General features: G+C 32.3%; 1 protein-coding gene across 1 annotated transcript in view; it reads right to left on the bottom strand.

Annotated features, from left to right (window-relative positions):
• Window positions 1–9,682, bottom strand: part of LOC126889343 (uncharacterized) — a 35,180-nt gene extending 25,498 nt beyond the window's left edge. Inside the window, exons 1-2 of the mRNA XM_050657578.1 lie at window positions 9,571–9,682; window positions 4,548–4,731 (exon numbers count right to left, since the gene is read on the bottom strand). The gene's annotated coding sequence lies outside the window, so the exon portion shown is untranslated. The remainder of the gene's footprint in view (window positions 1–4,547; window positions 4,732–9,570) is intronic.
• Between the last annotated feature and the right edge of the window lie 6,719 nt (window positions 9,683–16,401).

Here is a 16,401-nt window from a genome sequence, read left to right on the forward strand (position 1 = left end):
TCTTCTGCATCAGAGTTGTTGTTTTGGGCATGTGGTTGGAACACTTCCTCCAGGTATTTGGCAAAGACTGTAGCTTTTTCGTTGTTACTTTTAGCCCATCGTCCGTTACTGGCCCGGATAGGCGGATTAGAGAGTTGTGGTCTGTTAATCTTTCGTGTTGCCTTCCATAGCGAGTATTCGGAGGTTTCCGTAGCAGATAGATTTTGTAGATATCGTTTTATGTCGTTGTTTTTATTGTTGTTTAACAAAGTTTTTAGTCGCGCTGTAGCTTGGTTTAATCTATTTTTATCCTGGGGTGCACGGGTTCTTTGCCATACTTTCCTTAGTCTTCTTTTTTCTGCGATTTTTTCTTTTATTTCGTTGGGTAAATCTTTGTGTATGATTGTTCTTGGTTGTTTAGGTGTTGACTGCCAGCCAGCTTCCTGAATTATCCTACTTAATTGATTTACTGCTTCGTCAATTTCGCCATCCGATTTTAGTGGGATGTTTAGGTCCAGTCTCTCATCAAGGATAGCCCGGAATTTAATCCAATTGGTATATTTACTACTTAGATATGGTGGAGGTTGTGTTTCGAGGATATTCGTAGATATCATGACCAAGACAGGAGAGTGGTCGGATGAAAGATCGAAACAAGATTGTGCTGTCTGGGATTCAAGTGGTATTCCTTTAGTCACACAGAAATCAACCAAATCTGGAATTTTGTTTGTGTCTGTGGGCCAGTATGTGGGTTCGCCAGTAGATATGTATTTAAGGTTGTTGGTTTCCATTGCCATGTATAATTGCCTACCTTTCGGAGTTATTAGCCTGGATCCCCAGTGAGTGTGTTTTGCGTTATAATCGCCGCCTGCTAGAAACCTGTTTCCAAGTGTGTTGAAGAATTCTTGGTATTGATTTTTGGCTATAGTATGTCGTGGTGGACTATATATTGCAGTTACTGTTAAAGGACCGTTCCAGTCTTCTATGCTAATACTTGTTGCTTGTATATAGTCTCTTTTAAACTTATTTAACTCGTGGTGTTTTATAGATGACTTAATTATGATTGCAGTTCCTCCATGTGCAGTGCCATCTGGATGTTTGGTGTTATATATTGCATAGTTGGGAATTCTCAGATAGCTTCTATTTGTAAAGTGTGTTTCAGATATTAACATTATGTCGATGTTGTGTATTAGTATAAAAGCTTTAACTTCTTGAGCATGATTTGTTAGCCCGTTGGCATTCCAAATAGCTATTTTCAAGAATTTGATCATTTTGTTAATTTAGTGACGACGGTGGTGAGAAGGTTTAACAGTGTACCCATTTGTTCCATCAGGACTTTTAACATATTCTTTAGTTCAGCCATGTCATTTGAGGCGGGAGTATTGGTAGTAATTACTTCTGTTTGGTTTGTATTACTATTCGTAATTTGTTGTGAGTTATTAACGATTTGGGCGTAGGTAACTCCTGCTTGGACATGTTGTGCATGATTAATTGGCATGCTAGGCCTGGGTCTAATCGTTGGGAATTTTTTCGTTTGTAGCTCCTTGTATACCCTGCAACCTTTGTAGTTTGCTGGGTGGTCTCCCTCGCAGAGTACACACTTGACGTTGGCACTTCTTTCTTTATTAGTGCATTGCTCTGTTGCATGATCCCCTGTGCACTTTACACATCGTGGTCTAAGGTGGCAGTATGATTTGGTATGTCCGTATCGTTGACATCTAGAACATTGTGGTATCTCTCTTTTCTGGTACGGTGGTTCAATTTTAATCTTTTAATTTTCAACTAAAATTTTAGATAAGTAATTTTTAATAAATAATTAAATAACTTGGTAATGTAAAAGCCCTTTTCGTATAGATTACAATTCCAGAAGCCGATGTAAATTGAATGAACACTTTAGCAACAATTGAATTGTTAATTAAAAATTTACGGTCGCTATAATAACGACAATAATTATGGTGCATAATAATAACTATGATTTTTTCATAAAACGACATTATACCTATCTAATCTACTTTACAGAATTGAAATTGGAGTATTTAAGCGGCCTCAGGAATATTTTAAAATTATAAACAATTTTTTGGCTTAAAAACAAATAGAATATCTCGGGAAATATTAAACTAAATTAAATCATGAAAACGGTATTCGAAAAAGAGTGGCAGGACGCTTCTTGTAAAAGAAAAAACGTTTAATTATGTTGAGTGGTTCCTGAGATACAGCCGGTCAAAGTTGACCGGAATTTACGGCAAAGATATAAACAAAAGGATCATAATTTTCAAACCGTCACCTTTTTATTTTTGTCCTCTTTCTCCTCACCAATTTTCATATCTTTAAAATGCTCATAACATATATTATTATAATAAAAACTATCGATAATACGTGTGAAAATTGCCAAAAATAGCAAAATTCCAATCAAAAATTAGGTTGGAGAAAATGTAACCCTCAATATTCAAAATCGGTATACGTTAAAAAAAATGGATTTTCTCGGCTTCCCATGGAGCAATTTTCTTCATTCTTTTTTTATTCCCTAATAACTCGAGCAGAGCCATCGAACTAACGCATTATTAAATGTCAAACTTGCTTTTGTTTTGTTATAATAGATTAATTTATTTATAAGAACAGAATACTACATATTCTTTCCATTTGTAGGCTTTTTTTAGATAGACTTACTACAAGTGTACCTTTTAAAGTTAAAAACATAAATGTTTTCATTTGAAAGCTGTATAATTATTTAAACAATTTTTATTTAAACAAATTAAAATTTTGTGTTATAATAAATAAATTAATTTATTATAACAAAACAAAAACAAGTTTGACATTTAATAATGCGTTAGTTCGATGGCTCTACTCGAGCTCCTTGGGAACAAAAAAAGAATGAAGGAAATTGCTCCATGGAAAGCCGAGAAAATGCATTTTTTTAACGTATACCGATTTTGAACTTTTAGGGTTACATTTTCTCCAACCTAATTTTTGATTGGAATTTTGCTATTTTTGGCAATTTTCACACGTATTATCGATAGTTTTTATTATAATAATATTTGTTATAAGTACTTTAAGGATATGAAAATTGGTGTGGAGAAAGAGGACAAAAATAAAAAGGTGATGGTTTAAAAATTATGATCCTATTGTTTATATCTTTGCCGCAAACTCCGGTCAAATTTGACCAGTTGTATCTCAGGAACTACTCATCATAATTAAATGTTTTTTCTTTTAGAAGGAGCGTCCTGCCACTGGTTTTCGAATACCGTTTTTACAATTTAATGTAGTTTAAAATTTCCCGAGATATTCTATTTGTTTTTAAGTAAAAAAATTCTCTATAATTTTAAAATATTCCCTAGGCCGCTTAAATAGTCCAATTTCAATTCTGTAAGATACATTAGATAGGTATGATGTCTTTTTATGAAAAAATCATAGTTATTCTTACGCATCGTGATTATTATCGTTATTATAGCGACCGTAAATTTTCAATTGACAATTCAATTGTTGCTAAGCCGTTCATTCAATTTCCATCGGCTTCTGGAATTAAAATCTATACGAAAAGGGCTTTTACATTGCCAAGTTATTTAATTATTGATTAACAATTACTTATCTAAAAGTTTAGTTGAAAATTAAAGATTTTGTTGGAAAAACCCGCTTTTTCCGGGGAAAGTTTTCGTCAAAGTAAATCGAAAAAAACCCGTCTCTATGCAAAATTTAATTGCGGTGAATTTTTATTTGAATGTTTTTGGTGTAAAGTTAAAATCTTTGGAGTTATAGAGAAAAAATTGAAAAAAACACGATTTTCGGGCGCCATTTTGTTTATAAAAAAAGTAGCACACTATCTGCGGACTTTGTATACCTATATTATTAATACATACAATAATAAGATTCGATTCCAGAAATAAAATTGCTGGTAAATAACTTTTCCCAAAAATGGCCTATTCTCCGATAATCAGCCCAGACTATTAGTATAGTTTGGTCTTTGATCTACATTGACGTAAAGTTTTCTTGCGGTATTACGTACCGAATGTCACTGTTTACGTTTCTATAGTTAAGCGACAAACGGGACATAATAGATAACGAATATTTCGTCGAAGATACTGAACCAGAAATAACAGAAAGTGAAGTAAAACACACCATTAAAGCAAAGTGTTGAACCAGTGTATCCTTGCTATTATGACACATGGGTCAAACCTGGACCCTAATCAAGGCAAATATGAATAAACTAGCCACAACAGAAAGAGCAATGGAAAGAGAAATGCTATGTATACGACTGGGTAAGATCAATAACAAAAGTCGGGGACATAACAACCAAAAATTGCCAAACGTAAATGGAGCTTCGCAGGTCAAACTGCTAGACAAAAAGACCAACGTTGGAACGTAACATTACAACATTGGAAACCTTACGAAAGTAAACGACCAAGAGAAAGACCACACATGAGATGGGTTGATGATGTTAAAAGAATAGCCAGAACAAATGGGAAATATGTTACTCAGGATGATGAAAGGAGTTGTGAGATACCTATTTCTAAACATTCAATATAGAAGGCTAAGAAGAAGAAGAAGAAAAAGTATTTAACCAAATATATAGTTACCATAATTCTCAGGGTTTTGGAATGCTCCTAATTCATTGTCTGTCGTCCCGATTAATATTGGAACTTGATTGAAATTTCCGGTACTAAATTGTCTATCCGCTTCTCCTGTGAAAAAAGCATTTTCATTGGGAACTTCTGGGACTGGTCCAAATTGAACACCAATCAATATGTTTTCTGCAACAATCTACAAAATAAACGTACTTATAAATTGTATACAAAAGACATATTTTGTACACAAAACACATTTTAGTTGATTTTACCAGATTTAGTGCGTTTTTACAAAATTACAACGCCGATTTACAACAATAATTTATAGCTGCATAAAATAATAAACATAAAAATGCATAAGTCGTGCTAATATAACCATATCTACGGATAACTTCACTCGATTTCTTCTGATTGCTGCCGATCGTTGTCCTGACATCTTACGCAGGTAATTGCGATTTCTGAATACATTTTGCATACAAATATTCTACATAGCCCATATATAACTGATGTGCTGGAATTCTTTAAGCCTGGACATATTGCACAACATCCACGTTTTCTAGAGCTTTGCAGCTCTGTTCTAGTAGGTGTTCAATTTTTCACATGTAGAAAATAATATATTTTTTACTGTGTTTAATCTTCAATTACAACTAGTCTGGGCTGATTATCGAAGAATAGGCCATTTTTGGGAACAGTTATTTACCAGCAATAAAATTGCTGGAATCGAATTATAAGATCCTATATATTAATAATATAGGTATGCAAAGATCCTCAGATAGTGTGCTACTTTTTTTTATAAACAAAATGGCGCCCGAAAATCGTGTTTTTTTCAATTATTGCTCTATAACTCCGAAGATTTTAATTTTACAACAAAAACACCCAAATAAAAATTCACCACAATTAAATTCTGCATAGAGATATGTTTTTCACAATTTGCTCCGACGAAAATTTTCCACGGAAAATGCGGGTTTTCCTAACAAAAACTCTAATTTTCAAATAAAGTTTTAGGTAAGTAATTATTAATCAATTATTAACTTGGTGACATCAAAGCTTTCTTGGTATATATTGTAATTCCAGAAGCTGAAGGAAATTAAACGAATATTTTAGCAACAATTTATTTGTTAATTAATAATTTACGGTCGCAATAATAACCAAAATAATTATGATACACTGATCAAACTTTGAAATCTTATAAAGATGAGATGCCTAGTTAACATGTTGTCGACAAAATATAATTTTTTTTATTTTTTTGCATAATCTTTAAATGTTAAAAAAATAGTTATAAACAAATTAACGTTTCTCAGAAAGTTTTTATTATATTGTAATTTTAAAAAACAGCTAAAATGCGCATTTCAAATATCTTGAAAATTTATGCTTTAAAACTTTTTGCAACCATTTGCAAAAATGTTATGAAACAGCAAAATAAACATACAATTACTATGGTGTTTATAATTTTTTTAATTCTTTCAAAGCGTAGAAGTGAGTTTAAAGTACAAGCTAATTATTTACAAAAAAATATCGATTATCAGTTTAATGGTTATATCTTAATTAAAGATTATAAATATATTTTTTTGTAATTTACACGCGCGAAAGTAGAATAATACAGTACTGTAGCTAAAATTTTCACTCGGAGCGACGACCGGCCGCGCGAGACGTACACTTTTATAAATAATGTATGCTGCGTGTCAGTCGCTTCGAGTGAACATTTTAGCTACGACTCTGTATCAGGCCTACTTTTGCGCTAAAAATTACAAAAAAAGTATTTTTAATCTTTGATTAAAATATAACCATTGCACTAATTTTTGACATACTTTATGAGTAATTAGATTGTACCATAGACTCACTTTTAAGCTTTGAAACAATTAAAACAAATTATAAACAACGGAGATTTCGTATATTTATTTTGCTGTTTCATAACTTGTTTGCAAATGGTTAGAAAAATTTTTTAATGCATTCATTTTCAAGACCTATGAAATACGCATTTTAAGTATTTTATAAAATTAGAATATAATAAACAATTTCTGAGAAATGTTAATTTTTTTATAACAATTTTTTTTAAACATTTAAAGATTATGCAAAAAAATTAAAAATTTATATTCTGTCGACAAAATATTAAATAAGCATCACACCTTTATAATCTTTTTAAGTTTGATCAATGTCTCATGATGATTTTGGTTGTTATTGCGAATGTTAATTGTTAATTAACAATTGAATTGTTGCTAAACTATTCGTTTCATTTTCACCGGCTTCTGAATTTATAATCTATACCAAGAAAGCTTTTATTTCACCAAGCTATATAATTATTAATAAATAATTACTGGACCAAAAAATTTATTTGAAAATTCGAGATTTTGTTGGGAAAACCCACATTTTCCGAGGAAAATTTTCGTCGGAGCCAATCGGAAAAGACATGCTTCTATGTTGAATTAAATTGGGGTGAATTTTTATTTGAGTGTTTTTGGTGTTAAGTTAAAATCTTCGGAGTTATAGAGCAATAATTGAAAAAAATACAATTTTTCGGCGCCATTTTGTTTATAAAAAAAGTAGTACACTATCTGCGGACTTTGCATACCTATATTAATAATATATAGGATCTTATAATTCGATTTCAGCAATAAAATTGCTAATAAATAACCTTTCTTTGTACTTTACTAATTAGACCAGCGTATTATAACTATTTTTTTTTTTCAAAATTTAAAGATTATGCAAAAAAAAGAAAAATTTATATTTGTCGATAAAATATTAAATAAGCATCTCATCTTTATAATCTTTATAAGTTTGATCAATGTATCATGATTATTTTGGTTATTATTGCGATCGTAAATTGTTAATTAACAATTGAATTGTTGCTAAAATATTCGCTTAATTTTCACCGGCTTCTGGAATTATAATCTATACCAAGAAAGCTTTGATGTCACCAAGTTATTTAATTATTGATTAATAATTACTTACCTAAAACTTTATTTGAAAATTAGAGTTTTTGTTAGGAAAACCCGCATTTTCCGTGGAAAATTTTCGTCGGAGCAAATCGTGAGAAACATATCTCTATGCAGAATTTAATTGCGGTGAATTTTTATTTGAGTGTTTTTATCGTAAAGTTAAAATCTTCGGAGTTATAGAGCAATAATTGAAAAAAATACGATTTGTCGGCGCCATTTTGTTTATAAAAAAGTAGCACACTATCTGCGGACTTTGCATACCTATATTATTAATATATAGGATCTTATAGTTCGATTCCAGCAATAAAATTGCTGGTAAATAACTTTTCCATGAATTTTGCTAATTAGCCCAGAGTAAACCCTTAATTTTAACTAAGTACAAAGCCAACCCTATTTAATAGTACCATTTCATCCCTCCTATTTCTTACCCTCACTCCTATCCATACAGACAACTACGCTTGGACAGTGGAGTGAAAGGAAAAAACTCTCTTTTACTCCTGCCCGCTGAAGGGTCTTCTTCTATATCTGTACCACTCAACTTAGCATTGAGGGTACATATTCTCTTCCACTACAGCCCGTCAAAGAGTCAGCTTGTTTAATCTCGTGCCATCCACCAAGCGTTTTAGGTACATGAACTTCTTCTCCTACGACCGCCAAGTCGCGAGCACATCTCCACAAAATAAGACAGTATACTCGATATAAAATAACCGTTAAACGTCAAGAACAATTAAAACTATTGCAAGAACACTTTAATCTGCAAGTGTTACGGCGTCTAGGAGATCCCGGTAATCAAAACGCGAGACACGTGGTTCGTCAAAGCGCGTGCGAACACTGCGAACTGGTGCATATGTGTGTCAAACGCAAATTAAGGATTTTGGTAAGACTTTTTATATACTTGATTGTTAATATTGCCTGTTGATAAACCTTATATATTCCCACTTGGACCAGTAAACTTCACCTAAAAATATCCTCATACAGTCCGCAAACCCCTCGAAATTCTATTGATAATTTCACATATGTACAAACTTTATCGTACAGTAGGTTCGTGAGTATATTGCATTTGAAAATCTTCAATATCATGAGGAAGATGTGACATTTTAGCTCATCTTTCTGAAAGATTTACTTTCATTAACCTTCGGATGAACAAGCGGGGGAAATTGTGACCCCAGCGTAGGTTTTTCTTTAATAAATTCAAAAGTATTTTCAATTTTTAACTCATTATTTTTCTATTTGACTTTAATATCATTCTAGATATCCTCATATTTTGAAATAAAAAAAAAATCCCTATATTTTACGAATAAAAAATATATTCTCAAGTTGATGTTTAGTAAAATACCGTCTATTATGTGTAACTCCAAGTAGTTTTACGTTAATGACGTCGACTTTGTAAAGTAACAAGACACTTACTCAACATACACACTACACATGACACTAATACTCATGTTGTGACTGGCTAAATGACATAAAGTCCATGCCATAAAAAAAACTTCATTTTTTTGTTAATTGTCATTTTTGACATTTTTGACCTGGGGTCATTTTTCACCCCCTGGGTCATCCGTGTAACAAAAAAAAGTTGGTCATCGGAAGGTTAAACTCAAGCCACAGTATAAAGAGGGACAGTAAAACCTCTTCTATGTCGGCACTTTGATCTCAAGAAGTAATACCGGCAGTACGCAATTGGTAATTCACCAGTGGTGAATGCGAGTTTTCCCTGTTAAAATCCGTACTTTTCTACACGACTAGCAATGCAAGAGTGGTGGTCTAGCGACTGGGAACCTTGCGCGGTCGCCATGCGCGTTGAAAGATTTTACTTCCAATTTTTCGGAGAGTAGTTCTACTGTCCCTCTTTATACTGTGCTGAAGCTTAAATTTTTTAGAAAAATGTGGCAACGTAATTTGGGATCTGTTTTTTTTTGGCACAAAACAATACCTGCGCTTTGAAACTTTTCTTCTTGTTATTCATTTTACCTTCGATCTGTAGTCGAATGCTCTACCACTGAGCTATATTCGCTATGTTTATAATGGATTACAAGGTTTCCCGGACATAGTGACAAAGACAAAGTGAAGTATACAAAAACAATATTTTTAATATTACTTACCGCAGCTGATACAATAGACGACTTTAATTATAGATCTCGATAGTCAACATTCTTTAAACCAGCTACAAGCTCTTCAGAGTTGGACGCAGCAACTAAAAGATTTGCACCAGTTGCATACGCTATTCGCCTTGCATTTCTATTGTATGCCCATAAGCACTCAGAATTACCACTGTTCATGATTGCCTTTTGAAATTTACCTAAAAACAACGCAAAATGTGTAACAATGTAACGGTATAAAGGTCACATCTTTGGTATGTTATTTTTAAATAATTATTTTACTTTATTTTCATTAATATTTCATTAATAATTATCTTCTGTATTCGTTTTAACTTGTTTTTCCGTTAAAAACCTGTTTGGCGCCCGTTCTATACGAAAATCTCTTTTCATCTAACATCTAAATCGTCATACTGAACGTACTCCATATATTCTTACTCTGTAAGTATCTGTCTTAATACGGAACATGCCTACCTTTCCACAGTTCACGCTGTCATTTCAATTCTCAAAATGGTGGTGGTAAACTCATAAAAGCCAAGGGAGCTTGGAAATATTTTATTTTATTCCGAACAGACGATCTCTTGGGTTTTTGGGATAAAGATCACCGTCCTCCCTCCGGGAGCTTCAACAATCCTCAATCGCCGGCGATACAACAACGAGGACAAAATCATCCAGACTGCAATGAATTTCATCTAGGCTGCAACTAACCAACACCTGTAGGCCTGGTAGCCCAGAACATCCACGTCGCCAGAGCCAGTTGCAGAACCAACAGCAATACCATTCGACGTCAAGAAGTTACTATAGAACCAACACCACAAGCCATGCATAAGTATAATCCAAGAATTGTTAGTTTTTGGCATGAATTTTATTTAATTTTGTTAAGGCATTTAATAAGTTATATTTTTATTATATCTTTATCGCACAATAAACATGATTGGTTAAAATATTGTTTTGTTTGCTTCTATTCTAAATTTTCAGAGTTTATATCTAAGATTAGGACAAGAAGAACACACACCTTGGGAGACTGAGCTAAGCTAGGGTGAACCATGGCTATCTTGGTTGGTTGAAATATTATTTTCGAATGGTATTTCAATTAGCTGGGGTAGTCTATAGCGTATTTGATTCAACAACATTAAAAACAACAAACACATTGAGATCTAACGAAAGGCAGCTTTAGATTTAATCCGATTCGGGGGCCACCACCATCGGCTGACCTAGGTTTCTTCTTTCAGTGTCTTCAGAGCCGTCTGTACACCGAGAGAACAATTTCTTTTCTCCTAAAACACTAATTTCTTTGAACCATGCTTCTTAAAAGTTAACATATCATCTTAAACATACCGGTTCACATATAAAGAAACGAGTTTTTTAAACACAACTCAATAATTTCTTTCTTTTCAAGAAATTTTCTTGCAATCAAATAAATATTTTAAACCACAAGAAATAATTCTTTAGAAATACCCTCTGTAGTAACTGTGGTTATAAAATAAAAACTTTATCATTAATGCCGAAATGTTACTTGCAAAGAGATTTTCTTCCACAAAAGGATTGCGCAGATTAACTACACTAAGCCTCAAAATTATCGTATCACCTTAAAAATGGGACATTTTTAGTCTCATATTTCCTAAACCTGTTGTTCGATTTTAGTGATTTTTTTAACATGTTATAGCTTTATTCTTCAAGAATATCGATGTAATAATATTGTTGCTAAACAGATAAGTGTCATTGTATACCGGGTGTAAAAATGATAGTGTGTATTTTCCTCAAAGTTTGGAACACCCTGTGGAATATTCTAGCGTATATAAAATATTGAAATTAAAACTCGACTGTAACCTTAGGCTATCTAAACATTTTGCTTTTTGACTCATTCGCTTATGTTGGATAATAAAAAAGTTAGGTACTTTAACAACTAGCAACGTTCTTCTTCAATACAGGGTGTTTCTAAATAAGTGCGACAAACTTTAAGGGGTAATTCTGCATGAAAAAATAATGACCGTTTACTTTATAAACATGTGTCCGCAAATGCTGCGGACGGGATGCTGAATTTTTTCTTACAAATTGACGATTTATTTATTGCTCTAAAACCGGTTGAGATATGCAAATGAAATTTGGTAGGTTTTAATAGATAGTTATTGCGCATTTTTTGACGTACAACTAAGAATTTTATATTCACCATTGGCGTGCATACGGATCATATTACCCTGTCATGTTACCCGTATGCACGCCAATGGTGAATATAAAATTCTTAATTGTATGCCAAAAAATGCGCAATAACTACCTCTTAAAACCTACCAAATTTCATTTGCATATCTCAACCGGTTTTAGAGCAATAAATAAATCGTCAGTTTGTAAGAAAAAATTCAACATCCGTATCTCGGAAACGAAGCATTTGCGGACATATGTGTATAAAGCAAACTGTCATTAATTTTTCATGCAGAATTACCCCTTAAAGTTTGTCACGCACATATTTAGAAACACCCTGTATTGATGAAGGACGTTGCTAGTTGTTAAAGTACCTAATTTTTTTATTATCCAACATAAGCGAATTAATCAAAAAGCAAAATGTTTAGATTGCCTAAGGTTACAACTGAGTTTTAATTTCAATATTTTATATACGTTAGAATATTCCACAGGGTGTTCCAAAATTTGAGGAAAAACACACTATCATTGTTACACCCGGTATACAATGACACTTATCTGTTTAGCAACAATATTATTAAATCGATATTCTTGAAGAATAAAGCTATAACATATTAAAAAACCACTAAAATCGAACAACAGGTTTAGGAAATATGAGACATTAAAAATGTCCCATTTTTAAGGTGATGCGATACTTCTTTGGCGGAGTGTATTTATGATTTACCTAATCTTCAGTGTTTGTCAAGATGGCGTGGTATTAGTTCATGTTCATATAGATGGATTTTGGATTTGTTGGTGTTCTATAAAAATTAACGGATATTTTGAAGGTACGTACATATATAGGTATTAAATAAAAGTAAATTGAGTAATCTAAGCTGTAATAATAATATTGTTGCGTATCCGAATGGTTATAAAAGAAACATAATAATATCTTTATATGCTTTTTAGGTATAATGATGGACAACTCTGAAAGAAAGGAGCTTATTATTTTAACTGGGAAATAAGCCACAATTTAAAGCTGGGACAGAATGATATAATATATAGCTTCATAACAATATTAAGAAAGGAGCTATTAACCAACTGTGGGGCCATCCAGAAATGGTAGAACTTGATACGTGTAAGTACCTTTTTAAAAGTGTGTATACTTATGTATCAACTATAATAGGTTTCTTGAATGTATTGTCTTCTATAAAAATATACAATACAACGCTATATCAAACATGGCGGATGCAACGCTGAGGATGTTTTCTGTTCATTTATTTGTGATAAAGAAATCAGTTAACCTAAAAGAAATATTTTAATGGTTAAGAAATTTTATTGCCGAAAACTATGAATTAGTTAATATGTATTAAATGACTTAAGATGTAAACTAATAATACTTTCCCGTAATAAAATTTCTTAATGATTAGGTATGCAGTCTCTTTTAGATTATAAAAATAAAGAAAATTACGTATTATGTCTGCTTCACTGGTTGTATTTGTATTTCTCCTGTATGTTTGAACTAAATATGATTGATTATTATTAGTATTAATAGTTCTTATGTGGGTACGTGTATTTGTTTTTTTTGTATTTCCTAAATTTGTCAAAATAAATATATATATCTTTATAAAAAAATTATTAAAATTTTGTTTTAGTGAATTGCTGATATACAAAGTAATATCAAAAGAAGGAAAAATTGAGGAAGTTGGATTTGCCTCTCAATCCTTTTATTGCTATTTAGAAGCCAGTGGTTTAAGAGTGGAGAAAACATTTGAGACGACTTAACGCCTTTGAAATGTGGACCTATAGAAAAATTATGAGGGTTTCCTGGGTAGATAGAGTTACAAACAATGAAGTACTGAGAAGAATAGGTAAAGAAAAGGAAGTTGAACTTACAATTAAAGAAAAGAAGCTACAGTATCTCGGACATGTGATGCGGGGCGAGAAGTATGGTATCCTACGACTCATAATGCAGGGAAAGATAGATGGCAGAAGAAGCATCGGAAGAAGACGAATTTCATGGTTGAAGAACCTGAGAGAGTGGTTTGGATGCAGCTCGAAACAACTATTTAGAGCTACTGCCTCAAAAATTAAAATAGCTATGATGATTGCCAACCTCCGTAGCGGAGATGGCACCTGAAGAAGAAGAAAACATTTGTATGTAATAATAACATTTTATATCTTGTTAATATTAATAAATAATGATTTTACCTTAACACAATGATTTATTTCGCCGAATATAATATCACTTCATTTTCAAGAAATATTAACTTATTCTAAATATACGATTATATCTGCGAAATATATTTCTTAACATTAAATACATTAATTATTAATAGTAAGATAATAATATTCCTTACTAAGAAATATTATTGCTCAGAAGGAATAGTTTTGTAATGTCAAGAAAATATGTTCTTATGACTAATAAAATCAATTAACATCAAGTGTAATTTCTTTCTGATAATATGTCTTTGACATATCGTGAAATATCGTTTTTGTTGGCATCATCATTTCTTGAATTGATGAGGTAGCTTCAGTTTGCTTTTTGTTGTTTCTTTTTGGTTTGTGTAGGTATTTTAAATTCTTTATTTAATTCTTCAGTGGGAGATGGAGTAGTATTAATTTCCGAAATTGTTCTCTTATTGGTCGTTGACTGATCCTTAGATATACAATTAGTTTTCATAAATAATACGGGAGGTATTAAATTAGTATCTTTTTGTTGGTTAAGTGAAGGTTCGGCACTAGAATTACTGACTGGATGATCTGGTTCTATTTCTAAGGGTGATGGATTAGACTGGGGGGATTCTTGCCGTTGTTGTTGTATTGGTTGTTGTGGTTGGTGTTCGATATGAGAGGAATCATTTTGTTGATTATGACTTGGAAAATTTGCTACAATGTGATCTGTTTTCTTACAGATTAAACACGAAGGTTTATCTAAACTTTAAAATATGCGATACGAAGTTTATTCATACCGTAGGAAAAATGAAAGAATACCCATGAACGAACATATAAAACACGCTGTATTTTCCTGTCACCGTGTCACACAAAAAATTGGCCAGCGCAAGTACATGTAATAATTATTGTTACATGTAGTTGCACTGGACAATTTTCTTTGTGACACGGTGACAGAAAAATACAGTGTGTTTTATATGTTCGTTCATGGGTATTCTTTCATTTTTCCGACTGTATGTAATTAAGAAAGAAGAAGGAAGGTCTATCTACAATTGGTTGAATATAAGTTTGTCTTCTAAAACTGAGGACGTGTTATAATTCTGGAAGTTGACTACCGATTCTTAGGAAAGTTAAAAGTGACATTAATTTAAGACCTAATCTGGTTAACTTATTCTCTATTAGAATATGTGGAATAGAAAGGCAAACATTTTCGTGCTTTTAGATTTTCGCCTTTAATTGTTATTTCTGCTGGACCGGACATAAATTTTTCCACCAAGGATTCGCTGGAGAGATAAATACATATTCTGTTATTTGATAGTCTTGATGAAAATAAAATATTCGGTGGATGAACAACTTCACCAAGTGCTTTGTTTTGAGGTTGTTGATAGTCAGTCATGATTGTTGACAAATTTGTTAGGTTGGATCTGGTGTCATTTGTTAAACTCATTAGTAACTACGAACCAGTTGTGGAACCAAAACTGGTTCTGATTACTGGCCTTTCCGCCGTCACTTAACCTTACAAACTTATGCTTTGTAATGTTTTGAGTAAATAAAATAATAATAACCCACTGTTTTATTCCTTAAGGTAACTGCACTATATACTATTACTTTTTGCTTATTTTCAAGTTTATTTGGATATACATTACTATGAAAAAGATGATTTTTTGGGACTGAAATGTAAACACTGTTTGTGTTACATGTTCAGGACCGGACTCCATATAAAACTTTTCTCTCTCTTTTGCAGAACTTTTCCAACAGCTTGGTCCCATGTTTCTCTTGGCCTTCCTCTCTTCCTCTTGGTATTTAGTCTCGTTTCCCAAATCATTTTTGCTGGTCTTCTATCGTCTAGTCATTGTAATAGTCCCCGTCAGCTGATTTGTCTTTTTTCTATGAATTCTAGGATTTATTCCATCTACAGATCTTTTCCTATCTGCTCATTTCTTACCCTGGCAAATCTCGTGACTCCTCTTGTTCATCTTAGGTACTTCATTTCTGTCGCTTGTATTCTGCTCTTCTGCCTCTCTGTTAATGTCCATGATTCGCAACCGAAGATGAGTATGGGTCTATACATCGCTTTACATACTTTCATTTTTGTACTCGGCGCTATTTCCTTCTTTCCTATAAAAGTTGTGTTTATTGCATAATATGAATTTATTGCCTTATCTATACCTTTATCGATTTCCAAACTTTGTTGTCCTGAATCTTCTATTTTTATACCCAGGTATTCCAAGCATTTTACTTGTTCTACATGTATACCGTTGATCTGTATATTTACGTTTCTTTTCGTTTCAGACACTACCATTACTTTTTTTTGTTTTTGTTATGTTTAGTTTTTGTTATGTTAAAATCAGAGTTTGTTGTTAATTTTGAGAGTAAACTAAATGTAAGATCAAATACTTACAATATCAGGATAGTATCATGATGTTTTTTTTCTGGATTTTTCATCGTAATTTACAATGGGATCACTAACACGAGAATTTTACTGTCATCATTGTATGTGAGTTTCTGTTTAAAGGCAAATAGCATGCTATGATTTTTTGACGAATATTC

Source organism: Diabrotica virgifera, chromosome 8 (assembly GCF_917563875.1).
Source record: "Diabrotica virgifera virgifera chromosome 8, PGI_DIABVI_V3a".
NCBI lineage: Eukaryota > Metazoa > Arthropoda > Insecta > Coleoptera > Chrysomelidae > Diabrotica > Diabrotica virgifera.